This window comes from Garra rufa, chromosome 13 (assembly GCF_049309525.1).
Source record: "Garra rufa chromosome 13, GarRuf1.0, whole genome shotgun sequence".
NCBI classification, from domain to species: domain Eukaryota; kingdom Metazoa; phylum Chordata; class Actinopteri; order Cypriniformes; family Cyprinidae; genus Garra; species Garra rufa.
Window position 1 is genome coordinate 14,937 of NC_133373.1, and position 20,246 is coordinate 35,182.

Sequence of the window (20,246 nt, forward strand, 5' to 3'; positions counted from 1 at the left end):
GGAATGGGAGTGTAGTTCCTAATCTTATCAGCCTAGAAAATTGAAGCTTTGCATTTCCTCCGGTCTTAGCACACGATATAACTAAAGAAGAGTCAAGTTTTAAATAGGACAAATATAGAAACTCGTTGGTCATTTTTGAATGTGATGCTATTGGCCTAATAGGATTCAATGATCTATGCTAAGCTATGCTAAAAGTGATATCGCCAGAACAGGAGAACGGCTGAATGGATTTCAAAACGGTAAAACTCAACTTATTAACTCGGGGGGAGTTGGAGAATGAGCCTATTTCCAAAAAAAGTGGAGTGTTCCTTTAAGAAAAATAATTAATAGTAACTTTATTTTACAGTACCACAGTAAAATTACAGTATTTACTAGGGGTGGGCGATTATACCGGTAGACACTGGTAGAAATTTGTCAGCTGGTAGAGATTTTGGACTATTGTCTCTACATGCTCATGTAAAGTTGCTGTGCTATTTGTTCACAAAAACATATAATTTTCACACATTTTTAAGCATTATTTTGTTATTTGCGTGCACGCTATCAGAGAGATGTCTATGAGCACATGAAGACTGTTCATAGAGCGTGAGAGTAATGAGTTATTTTTGCGGTTTTATAGGCCTTGAAAGGTTAAATACACATACTTGTATAGTTCAAAATGCACTTTGCAAGTATCCTTGTAAACACAGTAATTTAGGTCTTAAGTGAAAGCAAACAGCTCAGAAAGAAAACACATGGGTAACAGTATACTGGATCCGGGCAGCTCTTAAAGTGACAGCGTCTAATATTCCTGTTGTCTGTCATTCGTGTTAATCAAACAACAACAACAAAAAAATCTCTCACTGCTCTTGACTAAATTATTTTTGTAACTTTAGTAAGAAGAAAATTGTATTTAACTTATACAGTGAAGAATATTTAGTGTAATTTTTCTGCTGTAGTGTTTTTGTCCTATTGCTTGTAATTAGTTTCTTATTTAATTGCTGATTGTTTACTTAAGTGAACTTTCAGTGATTTTTTTTATTTTTTATTTAGGCTAGTATTATTTTTTTGTGATACTAACACTGCTGACAAGAATTGTGAAATTTCTACAATAAAGTTTAAAGCAAAAATAACTATATCATGATATATATTGTTATCATGAAATAAAATAACTCATATGTGACCCTGGACCTCAAAACCAGTCATAAGGGTCAGTTTTTTTTTTTTTTTAAATTGAGATTTATACATCATATGAATAAATAAGTTTTTCATTGATTTATGGTTTGTTATGATAAAGCAACATTTGGCTGAGATACAACTATTTGAACATCAGGAATCTGAGGGTGCAAAAAAAAAAAAAAAAAATCGAAATATTGAGAAAATCGCCTTTAAAGTTGTCCAAATGAAGTTCTTAGCCATGCATATTACTAATCAAAAATGTACAAAATATCTTCACATGATCTTGATATCCTAATGATTTTTGGCATTAAAAAAAAGTTGATAATATTGACCCATACAGTGTATAGTTGGCTATTGCTACAAATATACCCATGCTACTTTAGACTGGTTTTGTGATCCTGGGTCACATACCATGATAAAAATTTTTTTAGTCATATCATACAAGATTACTGTATAGTGGCTTTTTTAGCTGGTGGTTGGCATATGTATGAGTGTTTGTTTGTTTGTTTTGTCAGAGTCAATAGATGAGTTTGAGTGTGTGTGTTTGAGTGCATGCACCCTGTGGCATCGGGTCACCTTGATTCTGTCTAGTCCAATGCCAGATTCCACGGTCCAGCTGGAAATCTCTCTCTCTCTCTCCCTCTCTCTCTTTCACTGTCATGACTTGTACAACCAAGCAGCAGAAAAGCGACATTTTGTTTGACACCTCCTGGCCCAATTCTGGTGTCCTGCTTACCTGTGTATGTGTACGGATTCATCCTTGCATGTTAACACAAGAATAACAATGAGTAAATCGCTTGACTTATTTGACTTACAAATGTGCAACAGAACGCACATTTGCGTCTAAGAAATTGAATGTGTCTTCACAGACTGACACTGTTACTAAAATGCTGTTTTGGTGTTTATATGTGCAAGATGGGTAAGGGGGTGGGGCTGCTGTACGTCTGTGTTTGTAAATGATAAATGAGTGTGTAGTTTTGAGGTGTGTGTAAGCGATCGCTGTTGGTGTGTGTGCATTTGGTCTCCTGGAGAGACTGTGGCTCATTAGTTTCTGAGGCGATGAGAGAGGTCTGCTCCAAAAATAACACACACCATTTCCTGTCCATTAAACCACAATTTCACACCAATCTGAGCTTAACGACGTACGCGCGCGCATGCACAATAAATATCTCCCCTGACATACGCTTAGCCTCTAAAATCCTCTGAGACACACAACATCAATCCTACACACACATACACGCATGGTCCCATTAAATATCGATTTCACACCAATCTGAGCGCCTCCCCAGTCTGGGCTTGTCAGAGGACAGGGATGGAGCGACGCAGGGGAGGGAAAAGGAGGATAGGGATGTAGTGATGGAGAGGAGGAGGGCACTAGTGGGAGAGGCGTATGGCGTGATATGGATCTTGTTGGGTTTCCACATAATTACTTTTTTCATAATTTGACAATTTGTTAATAGTTATAGTAAGAGAGTACATTTATTTATTTATTATTTTATTTGATCAATTTAAGTAGATTTTGTTTGATTAATTCCTGGATAACTTCTTAGAAGTTATTATATTTTTTTCTTAATGTATGTAAATGATCTGGTCCATGTATTTATATGTATACATCTTTGCATATCTGTGTAATATTTATAGATATGTTATGACTCACTATTCTTGTAATGTGACGACTTCTCTGCTGACGTATCCAAGGCACTGCTATAGTTAAGCCAGTTGCATTTAGTTCTGCCTCCATTCTGATATGCAGCGCTTAGTTTACTACTTACAATACTCCTTTCAATACCCAATAGATGAAAATAAGGGCCCGTCCTACTTTTTTTTTTTTTTTTTTTAACTCAAACATCTGTCACAATATGGAAGTGCAGTTGGGTACAGTTTCTATTTCATGCCTGCTTCAAAAAATCGTTGCCAAGTCATCATAAGCAGCTGAAAAATCATGGCAAAATTATGAATATTCATTGTTAATATGGTGTGGGAACTCTAAAATATATAAAAGCCCGTTTCCGCCACTGAATAAAAAATAAAACAAGATTGGTGTGACTTTTTATCTCACAATTCTGACTTTTTTTCTTAGAATTGCGTGATATAAACTTGCAGTTCTGACCTTTTTTTTTTTTTTTTTTTCAGAATTGTGAGATATAAACTTCTTCTGACTATTAAGGGGAAAACTCTAAATTTCGAGTTTCTATCTCGCAATTCTGACTTTTTTTCTCACAAATGCGAGTTTGTATCTTGCAATTCTGACTTTTTCACGCAATTCTGAAAGTTTTAAGGGGGAAAACTCAGAATTTCTCAGAATTTTGAGTTTATATCTCAATTCTGACTTAACTCACAATTGTGAGATATGAACTTGCAATTCTAAGAAAAAAATCAGAATTACGAGTTTATATCACGCAATTCTAAGAAAAAAGTCAGATTTAAAGTTTTAATAAAGTTGCAATTCTGAAAAATAATCAGGATTGCGAGATATAAACTCACAATTCGGAGAAATTCTGAGTTTTCCCATTTAAAACTGTCAGAATTGTATGTTTATATCTTGCAATTCTGACTTAATTTCTCAGAGTTGCAAGTTTATATCTCGCAATTCTGACTTTATAACTCGCAGTTGTGAGTTTATATATGTGACCCTGGACCACAAAACCAGTCATAAGGTTAAATTTTACAAAACTGAGAAATATACATCATATGAAAGCTCAATAAATAAGCTTTCTACTGATGTATTGTTAGGATAGGACAATATTTGGCCAAGATACATCTATTTGAAAATCTGAAATCTAAGGGTGCAAAAAATCAAAATACTGAGAAAATCACCTTTAAACTTCTCCAAATTAAGTTCTTAGCAATGCATATTACTAATCAAAAATTACATTTTGATAGGTTTACAGTAGGAATTTTACAAAAAAATCTTCATGGAACATGATCTTTACATAATTTCCTGATGATTTTTGACATAAAAGAAAAATCAATAATTTTGACCCATACAATGTATTTTTGGCTATTGCTACAAATATACCCCAGCGACTTAAGACTGGTTTTGTGGTCCAGGGTCACATATCAATTTTGAGAAAAGAAGTCAGAATTGCGACATAAACAAGTGCGAGTTTGTATCTCACAATTCTGACTTTTTCACGCAATTCTGACAGTTTTAAATGAAAAAACTCAGAATTTTGAGTTCATATCACAATTCTGAGAAGAAAAATCCGATTTGCAAGTTTCTTTCTCGCAATTCTGACTTTTTTCTCACAAATGCGAGTTTGTATCTTGCAATTCTGACTTTTTCCACTCAATTCTGAAAGTTAAAGGGAAAACTCAGAATTTTGAGTTCACGGCTCACAATTCTGACTTAATAACTCGCAAAAAGTTACAATTGTGAGATATACACTTGCAAGTCTGACTTTTTTTTCAGAATTGCGAGTTTATATCACGCAATTCTGAGAAAAAAGTCAGATATAAAGTTGCAATTCTGAAAAATAGTCAGAATTGCGAGATATAAACTTACAATTCTGAGAAATTCTGAGTTTTCCCATTTAAAACTGTCAGAATTGCGTGAAAAAGTCAGAATTGAGAGATACAAACTCGCATTTGCGAGTCAAAAAGTCAGAATTGTGAGTTTATATCTTGCAATTCTGACTTCATTTCCCAGAATTGCAAGTTTATGTCTCACAGTTCTGACTTTATAACTTGCAGTTGTGAGTTTATATATCAATTCTGAGAAAGAAGTCAGAATTGCGACGTAAGTGTTTGTATCTCACAATTCTGACTTTTTCACGCAATTCTGACAGTAAATGGAAAAACTCTGAATTTTGAGTTCATATCTCACAATTCTGAGAAGAAAAATCTGATTTGCAAGTCTCTCAATTCTGACTTTTTTTTTCTCACAAATGTGAGTTTGTATCTTGCAATTCTGACTTTTTTAAGCAATTCTGAAAGTTTTGAGGGGAAAACTCAAATTTTTTTCAGAATTTCAAGTTTACATCTCACAATTCTGACTTAATAACTCGCAAAAAGTTGCAATTGTGAGATATACACTTGCAAATCTGATTTAAAGTTGCAAGTCAGATTTAAAGTTGCAATTTCTGAAATTTTTTATCTCACAATTAGAATTGTGAAATATAAACTCAAAATTCTGAGAAATTCTGAGTTTTCTCATTCAAAACTTTTTAGAATTGCGAGACAAAAAGTCAGAATTGTGAGTTCATATCTTGCAATTCTGACTTTATTTCTTAGAATTGCAAGTTTATGTCTCGCAATTCTGACTTTATAACTCTCAGTTGTGAGTTTATATATCAATTCAGAGAAAAAAGTCAGATATAATAAACAAGTGCAAGTTGGTATCTAAAAATTCTGACTTTTTTGCGCAATTCTGACAGTTTTGAATGGGAAAACTCTGAATTTTGAGTTCATATCTCACAATTCTGAGAGAAAAAAAAATCAGATTTGCAAGTTTCTATCTCTCAATTCTGACCTTTTTCTCACAAATGCGAGTTTGTATCTTGCAATTGTAATTTTTCAAGCAATTCTGAAAGTTTTGAGGCGAAAACTCAGAATTTCTCAGAATTTCGAGTTTACATCTCACAATTCTGATTCAAATTATTTTGTAAAAAGTTGCAATTGTGAGATAAATACTTGCAAGTCTGACTTAGATTTAAGATTTAAAGTTGCAATTCTGAAAAATAAGGTCAGAATTGTGAGATATAAACTTGCAATTCTGACTTTTTTCTTTGTGAGATATACACTCGCAATTGCAAGTTATGGAGTCAGAATTGGGAGATATAAACTTGCAATTGTGACTTTTTTCTCACAAATCCTAGTTTGTATCTAGGAATTCTGACTTTCACGCAATTCTGACAATTTTGAGGGTGAAACTCACAGTTTATTAGAATTTCGAGTTTATATCACAATTCTGACTTAATACTATATATCTCACAAAGAAAAAAAAGTCAGAATTGTGAGTTTATATCTTGAAATTCTGAATTTATTTCTCAGAATTGCAAGTTTATGTCTCACAATTCTGACTTTTTAACTCACAGTTGTGATTTTATATATCGATTCTGACAAAAATGTCAGAATTGCAAGTTTGACTTTTTTTCTTGCAAGTGAGTTTGTATCCCACTATTCTGACTTTTTCATGCAATTCTGACAGTTTTAAATAGGAAAGCTCAGAATTTCTCAGAATTTTGAGTTCATATCTCACAATTCTGAGAAAAAAAATCTGATGTTTCTATCTCGCAATTCTGACTTTATTACTCACAATTGCAAGTTTATATCACACAATTCTGAGAAAGAAAAATCAGAATTCAGTGGCTTCCATACGGAAACTATGTCTGAAGTGCTTTGAAATGTAATGATTTTTAGAGAGCTGTGGCTGGCTAAGAAAAAACAAATGCAGAGTCAAGCCTAAGACAAGCTTTTTGAAATAAAATAACAATAAAATCTTAAAATAAAGTATCCACAGCATGTGATTTAAGGTTGGGGAGTGCAGAGGAAGGTATAGTCCAGGTTACGTCGAGGTCAACACATGTTCCCAAAGTCTTTGCAGATCTAAAAAGGAAGTGTAAGAGAATTCTCTCTGGACACTTTATTTTTCCTGTTTAATGTTTTATGTTTCTTTCATTTAAATTAAATGCCTCTCTGAGGCTGTGTGTCACATGCATTGTGGTTATCTAGCCACAAGGGCATCATTTAGGAAGAATGAATCAAATTGAATCTTTATTTATCACTGCACAACCAGGAGCAGTGGAATTTATTTCCATTACTGTCACGTTCTGTGGCCATAAAACAGCACAGCACATTACAGGGACAGTCCCTCTGGAGCAACTTGGGGTTAAGTGTCTTGTTCAAGGGCCTAGTTGTGATGACTCATGATGCTGTTCTAATGGGACTCAAACCAGTAACCTTCCGGTTGCCAATCCTGAGCCTTAACCTCTACTTGCGCTTCACCAATTCAGAGGCTTTGGCTAATTGCAGAGGTCCCTACTCAGTAGTAGCTCAGCCTTATGGTTCAGCTAAAGACATGTGAGGCCAAAATGACCAATGGGCATCTGTTAACATCTGTCTTGGACAACTGTCCCCACAGGCATCAGGACTGCCATCATCATCCCTGTGCTCTTGAAGTTACCCTTAACTAAGGAGGTCTAATAAACCTGGAGGGAGGGATCTGTTAGCAATCATCTCCGATCAAGAAATAATCATATGATTAGTCACATGCCATTCTTGGCTCAAGTGGTTGGTTAAGAAAATGTCAAGAACTGATTGTCTGTGAATAAAGTTGAAGGTTGGGAGAATTGGAAATGCTACTTTTCGCCAGGTTTTAGCAAGCTAAATATCTCACAGGTATCAGAAATGTGTCGGCACTTTTCTCAGATCGTTTTATAATTGGTGGTTCAGACTACATGATTTTTTTGTCAGTTTTAACAGTCACTGTGTTAGATTATGCGATTTTCACTTATAAAATCTTGTGTCATGCACAAGAATCCGTCAGACTATTTTTTGCTACCCAACCATTCTCATTGCTTGCCATTTTTAACAATGATCATTGATAGGGCAGAACTAGACAGAAGGTGCCATGAGCATAAACAAACAGTGGCTAGCAAACTGCGTGATTTGCTTTGTCTTTGTCTTTTTATTTGACCGGTTTTTACTCAGACTTTGTAGACCCTCAAGGAAACATCATAAATGTAGAAGTATTGTTGAGATAGCTCCATGAACATTGTAAAATTCCACCTAGCAGGACCGATACCATTGTCTCTCTATGGAAGGCCGTTTCCACCACTGAATAAAAAATAAAAAAGGTAATTGCGACTTGACTTTATAACTTGCAATTGTGAGTTTATATCTCACAATTCTGAGAAAAATATGTGATACAAACTCACAATTCTGACTTTTTTCTCAGATTTAAGATGTATACTCGCAATTGCGATTAAAAAAATCTGAATTTTAAGATTAAAAGTCGCAGTTACCTTTTTTATTGTCAATTGCGAGTTTGTATCTTTGTATCTTTTTTCTCAATTGTGAGATATAAACTCGCAATTGCGAGTTATAAAGTCCAATTTTGAGAGGAAAAAAGACTGATATGTGCTCAGGATTGTTGTTTATATCTCAATTCTGACTTAATAACTCGCAATTGCGAGTTCATATCACGCAATTCTGAGAAAAAAAAGTCAAAATTGTGAGATATAAACTCGCAATGGCCAGAAAAAAATGTCAGCATTGCGAGATACAAACTTGCAATTGCGAGAAAAGTCAGAATTGTGACTTTACATCACAAGTCAGTTTACATCTCACAATTCTGAGGAAAAAGGCAGAAATGTCAGTTTGTATCGCATCAGAATTGCAAGATGTAAACTCGCAATCGCGAGAAAAAGTCAGAATTGTGTTTATATCTCCAATCTCAATTCTGATTTTATTTCTCATAACTAAGACTTTATTTCTCAGAATTGCAGTTTATGTGTCACAATTCTGACTTTATAACTTGCAATTGTGAGTTTATATCACGCAATTTTAAGAAAAAAGTCAGAATTGTAAGTTTATATCTCGTAATTCTGACTTTTTTCTCAGAATTGAGATGTATACTCGCAATTGCGATTAAAAAAAATCTGAATTTTAAGATTAAAAGTCGCAGTTACCTTTTTTATTGTCAATTGCGAGTTTGTATCTTTGTATCTTTTTTTCCTCAATTGTGAGATATAAATTCGCAATTGCAAGTTATAAAGTCCAATTTTGAGAGGAAAAAAGACTGATATGTTCTCAGGATTGTTGTTTATATCTCAATTCTGACTTAATAACTCGCAATTGCGAGTTCATATCACGCAATTCTGAGAAAAAAAGTCAGAATTGTAAGATATAAACTCGCAATTGCCAGAAAAAAAGTCTGAATTGTGACTTTACATCACAAGTCAGTTTATATCTCTCAATTCTGACTTTATAACTTGCAACTGTGAGTTTATAGCTCACAATTCTGAGAAAAATATGTGATACAAACTCACAATTCTGACTTTTTTTCTCAGAATTGAGATGTATACTCACAATTGCCAGAAAAAAATCTGAATTTTAAGATTAAAAGTCGCAGTTACCTTTTTTATTTTATTTTATATGATATAACCTCATAATTCTGAGAAATAAACTCACAATTCTGATTTTTTGTATCTTTGTATCTTTTTTCTCAGAATTGTGAGATATAAACTCGCAATTGTGAGTTATAATGTCCAATTTTGAGGGGAAAAAAATGATATATTCTCAGGATTGTTGACTTGATAACTCACAATTGCGAGTTTATATCTCACAATTCTGAGAAAAAAGTCAGAAATGCAACATGTAAACTCGCAATTGTGAGAAAAGAAGAATTGTGTTTATATCTCCAATATCAATTCTGACTTTATTTCTCATTACTGAGACTTTATTTCTCAGAATGGCAAGTTTATGTTTCAATTCTGACTTTATAACTTGCAATTGTGAGTTTATATCACACAATTTTAAGAAAAAAGTCATAATTGTGAGTTTATATCTTGCAATTCTGACTTTATAATTCACAATTTCAAGTTTATATCTCGCAATTCTGAGAAAAATGCAAGATGTAAACTTGTAGTTGCGAGAAAAAGTCAGAATTGTGTTTAAATCTCCAATCTCAATTGAGTCTGAACTTATTTATTATATCTCCAAGTTGCTTGAATAAGTTACTATTAGTCCTAGAGAGGGATTTCATAAGAGTATGACCAAAAGAGAAGCTGGCCATCTGGGCCATATCGTTTTAATGCCAAGTAGGACATACAGGATCATTCCACAGATTCCACTTACGAATGCCATCACCTTTGACAGCATCCCCTTCAGGCTCTGGTCCTTTGCAATATTTTTAGAAGTTGCTTGAGGAGAGGAATTAGTTCTGGATTGAGGGTGGCATAATCAAGGAGAACCGCAGTATATTCATAACCCTGGGTATACTTTAATTGCAGACCTACATGGATCCATCCCAGTACACTGGAAGGGCACATTAATGACGAGTAGTGCAACCAAGGGTGTGCGGAAATTGTCTTATTGAAGCTTCTAGTCCTCACCATTGCAATTCTTGGCGTCTACAGCGTTGCAAGCCTTAAGTTGTCCTGTGAGGGGGTGGGAGTGTGTCAACTCCATCAATCTTCTAGGGGGGAACCACCTACTGCTCTCATAATGCCTGAACATGACTAAATATAAAAGAGACCATTTTTAGTTTAAAGTATAAAATCTTTCCCTCATTTCAGCCTGATAGAATGCAGTGTTGTTCAAACCTGGAGACAAATTATTAATACATCCTCAAATTTCCTAGTAAAGACGGTAGTTGGCTGGGTTGACGTGTTCATTAAGTCAATAAGTATTATGTATTAATGTACTTTTGAAAAAGACTTACAACAAGAGTAACAGAATGGCCATAATTGGAATAGATTTGGAATTCCGAGCACTGACTGTTGCACTGAAATTGAGCGTTTTTTTGGTTTGGCTTTCACCAAGGGCAGTCTGGTGCATGTGGCTTCTGTATTACAGCAGGAGGGAGTCTAAACACTTTACTGTGGTTCTCAGCTAGGGGTTGGTGAAACATGCAGTTTTTTGTCAGCCTGGAAATCGAACAAATTTCTCAGTTACCCTTTTTCAGTGATGTCTAATAGACTTTTTCAGTGATCCTGATGGATTTTTATTTTTTTTACTAAGGTTCTACTTTAGTAACGTCAGAAGATAAAAGCAGTAATTAAGAAATAGTGGGAGAGTACAAATAATAATTACTTAAAAATAATGCAAAAAACAAAAAATGCTTTTCTTACTTAGATTATTTGTCTTGTTTCCAGCCAAAAATATCTAAAAATTCTTAAATCAAGAAGGATTTTTTAGATGAGTAAAACTTATTGTCTTGATTTCAGAAAAAAACAAGTCAAAATTTAGTGCATTTTTGCTTGAAGAAAAATAATCTTGTTTTCTGTTTGAAATAAGATTTTTTTTGCTTACTCCATTGGCAGATAATTTTTTTTCTGAAAATCCTTTTTGATTTAAGAATTTTTTTTGATATTTTGGCTGGAAACAAAAAATCTAAGTAAGAAATGCATTTTTTGCAGTGAAGAGATTCTTAAAAATAAAGGTTCTTTATTGGCATCAGTGGTTCTATGAAGAACCTTGAACATCCATGGAACCGTTCGATTGCAGAAATGGTTCTTTATAGTCGAAAAAGTTTCATTAGATTTGTAAAATGTTCTTTCAAATGGCTCTTTTAGGAACTGTTCACTGAAAGGTTCTTTGGGAACCAAAAATGGTTCTTCTATGGCATCACTGCATAATTCTAGTATAGGACTATTTAATGGGAGAAATCGAAACAAAATCAGATACAATATGACAAGAAATTTGTCTATCCACATCAAAAGTCAAAATGGAGGTAGACCTGACAATCAATCACAAAACACATCCAATCTGAGTGTTTTTCTCCATTTGCAAACTTTCTCAACCTCACTGAATTTGTTACAAATTCTGTAATGTTTCACCAGATTGGATGCCTTTAATACATTTTTGGTGGAAAATTTCTGATTCTAAACTTGGACAGTTAGTCTCTCCTTGTATATTTTGTATGCTTAAAGGAATAGTTCACCCAAAAATGAAAATCTGTCATTAATTACTCTCTTTCATGTCGTTCCAAACCTGTAATACCTTACAAATTAAAGGAGTAGTTCACTTTCAGAACTAAAATTTACAGATAATGTACTCACCCCCTTGTCATCCAAGATGGTCATGTCTTTCTTTCTTCAGTTGTAAAGAAATTATGTTTTTTGAGGAAAACATTTCAGGATTTCTCTCCATATAATGGACTTCTATGGTGCCCCTGAGTTGAACTTTTAAAATGCAGTTTAAATGCAGCTTCAAAGGGCTCTAAATGATCGAAGCTGAGGAAGAATGGTCTTATCTAGCGAAACGATCAGTTATTTTCTAAAAACATTTACAATTTATATGCTTTTTAATCTCTACACAGAGTATACACAGTGCTAGCTAGATAAGACGAGCATTTGAGGTTAAAAAGTACATTCTTTTTTTTTTTTTTTTTTAGAAAATAACCAATCGTTTTGCTAGATAAGACTCTTCTTTCCTTGGCTGTGATCGTTTAGAGCCATTTGAAGCTGTATTTTGGAAGTTCAAACTCGGGGGCACCGTAGAAGTCCATTATATGGAGAGAAATCATGAAATGTTTTCCTCAAAAAACATGATTTCCTTACGATTGAAGAAAGACATGAACATCTTGGATAACAAGGGGGTGAGTACATTATCTGTAAATTTTTGTTCTGAAAGTGAACTACTTCTTTAAGATATGTTTGACGCAATCCGAGAGCTTTCTGACCCTGCATAGACAGCAACGCAACTGACACATTCAAGGCCCAGAAAGATAGTTAAGACATTGTTAAAATAGTCCATGTGGCATTAGTGGCTCAACCTCAACGTTATGAAGCTACGAGAAAACTTTTTTGTATGGAAAGGAAAGAAAAATAATTACTTTATTCAACAATTTCTTCTCTTCCGTGTCAGTCTTTGTACTGTCGAGAACATGCGTCGAAAACTGACACGGAAGAGAAGAAATTATTGAATAAAGTTATTTTTGTTTTCTTTGCACACAAAAAGTATTCACGTAGCTTCATAAAATTAAGGTTGAACCACTGATGTCACATGGACTATTTTAACGATGTCCTTACTACCTTTCTGAGCCTTAAACATCTTAGTTGCGTTGTTGTCAGGGTCAAAAAGTTTTGGGATTTCATCAAAAATATCTTTATATGTGTTCCGAAGATGAACGAAGGTCTTTTTTGTGGAGTTAACACACGCATTCTAACAAAGAATCTCAGAGACAGAAAATACTTACATTTGAGTGAGGAGAGGAAGTGTAAACCAAAATCCTACACAGTCATATGAGAGAAGTGAGGTTATGATTGAAGAAATGAGAGAGCGTGTGAAATTCTCTCACGGCTCTGGACGAAAAGGGCAGGTGGTGAGTGGGAGAGAGTGTGGGACTGAGATAAAACATTGCGGACATGAAGAAGGGTCACTGTGACTGGAGGGGAGGGGCAGCTTCTAGTAAACACAAGGTCAAGATGTTTGCCAGCTTTCTGTGTAGCATAAAATTGATAGACAGAGAAAAGCAAGATGATGTTTGTGAAAACTGGATGATTGAGCAGTTCGTTCGCATTTTAGAACTGACTCAACAGAAGCCAATGACAATGAGACTGATCTCACTACTTCTGACATGGTTATATAAAATGAGTAATCTGTTCAGTCAGACAGTCAAATCGCATATTGAGCTGATAGCATAAGCTAATATGCGCAAAGGGTTGGAAAAAAATGTGATATTTTTAGCCTAGAATGATCAAAATGTGTCCTGATCTTAGTCTGGGGGAGAAAAAAAATGCAACAGCTCGTTCAGGCTTAGCAAACTGACAGAGAAACCCAGCCCACTGGCAACACTTCCAATGAGCCATGGACAGAGCGTCGCCGTATATTACATTTACATGCATGCATTTGCAAGAAAATGCATGTCACATGTAGCTACAACTGCAATAATGGCTATGCCACATAATTGCAAGTTTTTATTCTTTTTTTAAATGCTTACAACTGCAACTTTATTTATCATAATTTTAAATATATAATTCTCATAATCATGAATTTGTTTCTCGTAATTGCACCTTTATATCTTTATATAGTAAGTGTGACTTTAAATCTTACAGTGTGATTTTATATATAGCAATATTACTATATCTGATAATCGCAACAATATTTTCCTTAGTTGTGAATTTATCTTACAATTGCAACTTTATTTCTCATAATTTTAGGTATATTTCTCATAATCACAATTTTTTTCTCGTAATTGCACCTTTATATCTTTATATACTAAGTCTGACTAAGTCTCACAGTGTGGTTTTATATATTGCAATATGATTATATCTCGTAATTGCAACATTATTTTTCATAGTTGTGACCATATTTTACAATTGCAACTTTACTTCTCATAATTTTAGGTATATTTCTCATAATCACAATTTTTTTCTCATAATTGCACCTCTATATCTTTATATACTAAGTCTGACTAAGTCTCACAGTGTGATTTTATATATTGCAGTATGTTTATATCTTGTAATTGCAACATTATTTTTCATAGTTGTGACCATATTTTACAATTGCAACTTTATTTCTCCTAATTTTAAATATATTTCTCATAATCTGTATTGTTTTCTCATAATTGCACCTTTATATGTTAATATACATATATATTGCAATATGAGTATATCTCATAATTTCAACAATATTTTTCATAATTGTGACTATATCTTACAATTGCAGCTTTATTTCTGTAATTTGAAATATATTTTTTATATTCATTATTTTTTCCTCAAAATTGCATATTTATATCTTAATATACTAAGTGTGACTAAATCTCACAATGTTTATATATATCAACATTATTTTAACATTATTTTTCATAATGGTGACTATATCTTACAACTGCAACTTTATATGTTGTATTTGCAATATTATTTGTTGTAATTGTGACTGTATATCTTGCAACTTTCATAATTTTGTCTTATTTCTTTAAATTGTAGATCTCGCAATTCTCATAATTATGTCTATATATTTTTCATAATAATACTCACAGTATATGTTCTCATAATTGTGTCTATATATTTCACATAATTGTGAAAACACCATAATTGCGGCTTTATATCACACAATTTTACTCAATATTACACAATATGATTACATCTCATAACTGAAACTATTTTTTACTAATTCTCATTAATATATTTCTTGTAATTGAGACTATTTTTTATAATTATTTTTCATAATTGTATCTTTATTTATAATTGCATCTATATAATTGCAATTATGGCTTGATTTCTAGTAGATGTGACTCTTATCACACTTCTTATTTTAAATGATCTCACACTTGCCTTTTTTATTGTTTAATCTTAAACTTTAATAGAACAGATGCTGTCAAAAATCTAAAATTTAAACATAAAATACTAAATATTATGTCAAGAATCTCAACTGAATTGTAAATAATTAAGTTTTTCACCTGCATCTCAAACAGTTCTTTAATTTGATAAATTATGGCTTCAGCTTGCTTCTCTCTTTAATGCTTTAGCTCAGGTCAAAAGGTCAAGGCCCCTCTAAAGGTCACCTTGATTCTGCTTTTATGTGTCAGCTTCTGTCTCTGAGCATCAAGTGGAAGCGCACACACAAAATTATCGATCCCACTTTTGAGCGGACATATGACTCGAATGACCCTCATTTCTTATTGAATCCAGGTGGCATGTACCACAAATGTCCTGTGTGTGGATGTAGAGCTAACACTCTGCGCTATTCACAAACTTGTATTACACATACGCAGAATCACACACATGTCTGCTCCGGTTTGTGTGTGTCTCACAGGGCCCTTTGTGCAGATTAAGAGATTTATAAATAGAGAAAAAAGCTTTGCTTAGAGACTCAAATCTCGGAGCCATGCGCGGATTACTGCATCCCTGTGGGATTTTGAACCAAAACCCAAGCTGACACACACATACATACACATACTCATTTACACAAACCCTCGAGCTCTGTACAAACAGAGGCATTCCGTATCCACACTTTATTCTGACATTCCAGACCCAAAACCAATTCCTCATATTCGGAGTACAGATGGCCTCTCCCTTGCTGACTGTCTTAATCTCTCTCTCTATCTCTGACTTCATGTGATCGCTCTAATCACTCACTCCTTACCACTGTCCTCCTTGCTTGATGGTCTGCTTTCTGTCTGTTTATAGCATCTTTCCAGCAATTCCTTCATAGCTCTTCTGTATGCAACCCTCCTTTCCCCTTCTTCCCCTCCGCCGACATCTCCTCTAGATTGTCTCATCCTTCCTTTGGCCTGGATGAGACTGGTGCTGTTGGTCGGCCAAACCGAGGGACCATCATTCTGGCTAGCAGCTAACATTTAGCTAATTATGCTAATACCCCTTCATCAGTTCCGAGAGCCCTGCAGGGAGCACAGCGCCACAGGGAATGCCACTGTAAATACTGCTCAGGAAAAGAAAATATAAGAAGGACTTATTAGTGGTGCTTACTAATGACATTGTTTCCACTTCCATCGAAAACGCTGCATACAAATATCTAGGGACGTTGCATAACAACATCCTAGTGACACTAGTGTAATGGAGGCTAGCTAGTAAGGTCTGTGCAATTAAACCTCACTCCCTGATCTCAAAAGGTGCACTAGTAACTGGCGCTGTAGGCAGCAGACTTTAGTTTTCTTATTTGCACGTTTCCTCCCAATGCTGAAAATGTCAGTTCAGATCCTGCAAGTAGGGGGTGAATAATGGAGCCCAGCTAGTAATAGCTGTACGGGTAAACCTCACTTCCCTGATCTCAAGAGGTGCACTAGAGGCTATGGCCTTTAGTGTCCTTGTTAGCACGCCTGCCTCCTATGGCCAAAATGCCGGTTTGAATCCTGCTAAGACAGAGGGAGTAGAATTAAAAGGGTTATAGCAACCAAGAAAACACCCAAACTGTATTAGCAAACACCTAGTAATGTCCTAATGACCATCAGTAATGTCCTAATGCCCTAGCAATCAGCCAAAACATAACACTATAAAACATGCTATGAGAAATCTGTAGTAATGGCTTAATCAGTACCTTAGAAACGCCCTAGCAACCACACAAAACACACTGACAAACATTAGTAATCCCATAACAACTAACAATACCTTAGAAATGCCATAGCAACTACCAAAAACACACTAACAAACCTGGAGTAATGCACTTACTATCTATACATTAGAAACGCCCTAGCAACCACCCAAGGCACACTAACAAACCCAATAACTTTAGAAATGCCCCAGCAATCACCTAAAACACACTAACAGACCCGTAGTAATGCCTTAACAACTATCAGTACCTTAGAAACGCCCTAGCAACCACACAAAACACACTAACAGACCCGTAGTAATGCCTTAACAACTATCAGTACCTTAGAAACGCCCTAGCAACCACCCAAAACACACTAACAAACCGCTAGTAATGCATTAACAGCTACCAATACCTTAGAAACACCCTAGAAATCACACAAAACACACTAACAAACCCAATACCTTAGAAACACTCTAGAAATCACCCAAAACACACTAACAGACCTGTAGTAATGCCTTACCAACTATCAGTTCCTTAAAAATGCCCTAGCAACCACCCAAAACACACTAACAAACCCATAGTCATGCCTTAACAACTATCAGTACCTTAGAAACACCCCAGTAACTGCCTAAAATAAACTAACAAACCCGTAGTAATGCTTTAACAACTATCGATACCTTAGAAACGCCCTAGCAACCACACAAAACACACTAACAAACACGTAGTAATGCTTTAACAACTATCAGTACCTTAGACACACCCTAGCAACCACCCACAACACACTAACAAACCGCTAGTAATGCATTAACAGCTATCAATACCTTAGAAACACCCTAGAAATCACACAAAACACACTAACAAACCCGTAGTAATGCCTTAACAACTATCAGTACCTTAGAAACGCCCTAGCAACCACCCAAAACACACTAACAAACCGCTAGTAATGCATTAACAGCTATCAATACCTTAGAAACACCCTAGAAATCACACAAAACACACTAACAAACCCAATACCTTAGAAACACTCTAGAAATCACCCAAAACACACTAACAGACCTGTAGTAATGCCTTACCAACTATCAGTTCCTTAAAAATGCCCTAGCAACCACCCAAAACACACTAACAAACCCATAGTCATGCCTTAACAACTATCAGTACCTTAGAAACACCCCAGTAACTGCCTAAAATAAACTGACAAACCCGTAGTAATGCTTTAACAACTATCAGTACCTTAGAAACGCCCTAGCAGTCACCCACAACACACTAACAAACCCGTAGTAATGCCTTACCAACTATCAGTACCTTAGAAATGCCCTAGCAACCACCCAAAACACACTAACAAACCCGTAGTAATGTCTTAACAACTATCAGTATCTTAGAAACACCCTAGCAACCGCCCAAAACACACTAACAAACCCGTAGTAATGTCTTAACAACTATCAGTATCTTAGAAACACCCTAGCAACCGCCCAAAACACACTAACAAACCCGTAGTAATGTCTTAACAACTATCAGTATCTTAGAAACACCCTAGCAACCGCCCAAAACACACTAACAAACCCGTAGTAATACCTTAACAACTATCAGTATCTTAGAAACACCCTAGCAACCGCCCAAAACACACTAACAAACCTCTAGTAATGTTTTAATAACTATAAACCCTTACAAAAAATAACCAATGTCTTCAAATAAAACCAAAACAATGGTTACTATAGTTAAACCATGGTAACCACAAATTAAGCATGGTTTTGCTATACTAACCATAGTTTAAGCATGAAACTATGAAACCGTGGTTATACAAATGGTAATCAATACACCAAAAAAACATGGCTGCTACGATAAAAAATGGTTAATTTTCCTTAAAGGAGTACCTCAGAAATGCCTTAGTGACCACCCAAAACACGCCAACAAACCCATATCGATGTCCTAACAAGCACTAACATGCTAGCAATGGTCTAATAATTACATAACAACCTCCTGTCAATGGCCTAACAACCACCTGAAGCAACCACTAGCAAACTTCTTAACAAACCCCACCAACACCTCAAGTTCCAGCTCTCGTCTCCAGAGTATCAGATGTGATTTCACCGTACAGTGTAAAATTCCAACACTGTGGCAGCAAGTTTTGCACCGAAAGCACCACTCACATTTTCCTCATTGGTTTGTTTATTAATCGAATTAGTCTAGTTAGCTTCAACACATTTGCTCAGTGCAATGAATAACTTCAGCAGCATGTGCTTTGTCTTCAAGCATCAGCGCAGCAAAGCTATTCGTGAGGTTAAATCCATAACAGAAATTGTTTAGACAAAGTGCCCTTTCACAGATCTTCACCTCAGCTGCTCCTTTCATTATCAAGTCAGTGATGTGCGGCTGCGGTCTCTTATTGAAGATAAACCTGGAGTCAACGATTTCTTCCTGCTTGAAGCAACCACTCCATTAGGATGTCTCTAATCCCAAATCCCACCGCAGACAGGTTTTCACTTGTCTGTTTATTGAAAACCTAAAGGATCTAAGAATTAAATTAATTTCCATTTCTTTGGGGATTACATTTTCAATCCAGCTCTTTTCTTTCTTTCTGTATTTTTGCCTTTCGAAAGAATGCTTTTCCAGCATTTGTTCTCCTGTCTGAATTAATTTACTCCCTGGCATGCAGTTAAATATGAATACAAAGTAAACATGGATACTCACTGTTCATGTTTTCCTGTCTTCCTTACATTAAGCAAGAGACACCCAGCACTTTTATAAGAATTCCTTTAAATGCTGATAGGAGTACAGAAAATGCTGCCAGTAATTATTAGTAGACAGTTTATAAATAGTCCAGTTACTAGACTAAAAGGCACAGACGGTTTTGCTTTTTATCTGTGCCATGGATGCTGATAGCTACTGTTGAGTGTTATGGAGAATAGGTCAGTGAAGAGCTTCAGGCCTGTTAGCACTGCACGCTAATAAATGTGTCAAAATCAACAGCACAAGCAGCTCTACTAAATGCCTCTGAAATTGCAAGCAACACTGCAGGTAATATCTTTACTTTTGTCATTTTGTACATTTCTTAACCCTTATGTTGTGTTCCGGAGAGGATTCTCATTATGCTATATTATTACCAAATAGAATAGTGCAGGTAAGACATCAGAACCTAAGGCTAAAACTAAGACTCTGAAAAACATTTTTTTCTTGAAGGCTGAAATACTTGGAAAAGTGCAATAGGTCCCAGTTTTGCCTGTTTCTAGTCCAGTTTCTCTGTATTGTTACATGAAGATAGTGGCACAAACTGTACACAGTTACTGATAATCATTAACCTTTAAACAAATAAAATGCATCAATGAGTCAAAGTTTCTAGATTTCATGGTAATAAAAACCTTTTTAGCCATTGTTTACTCAGACAGGTGTGTAAAACAGGATGATCCTCTTTGCTGATGACTGTACACCTACAA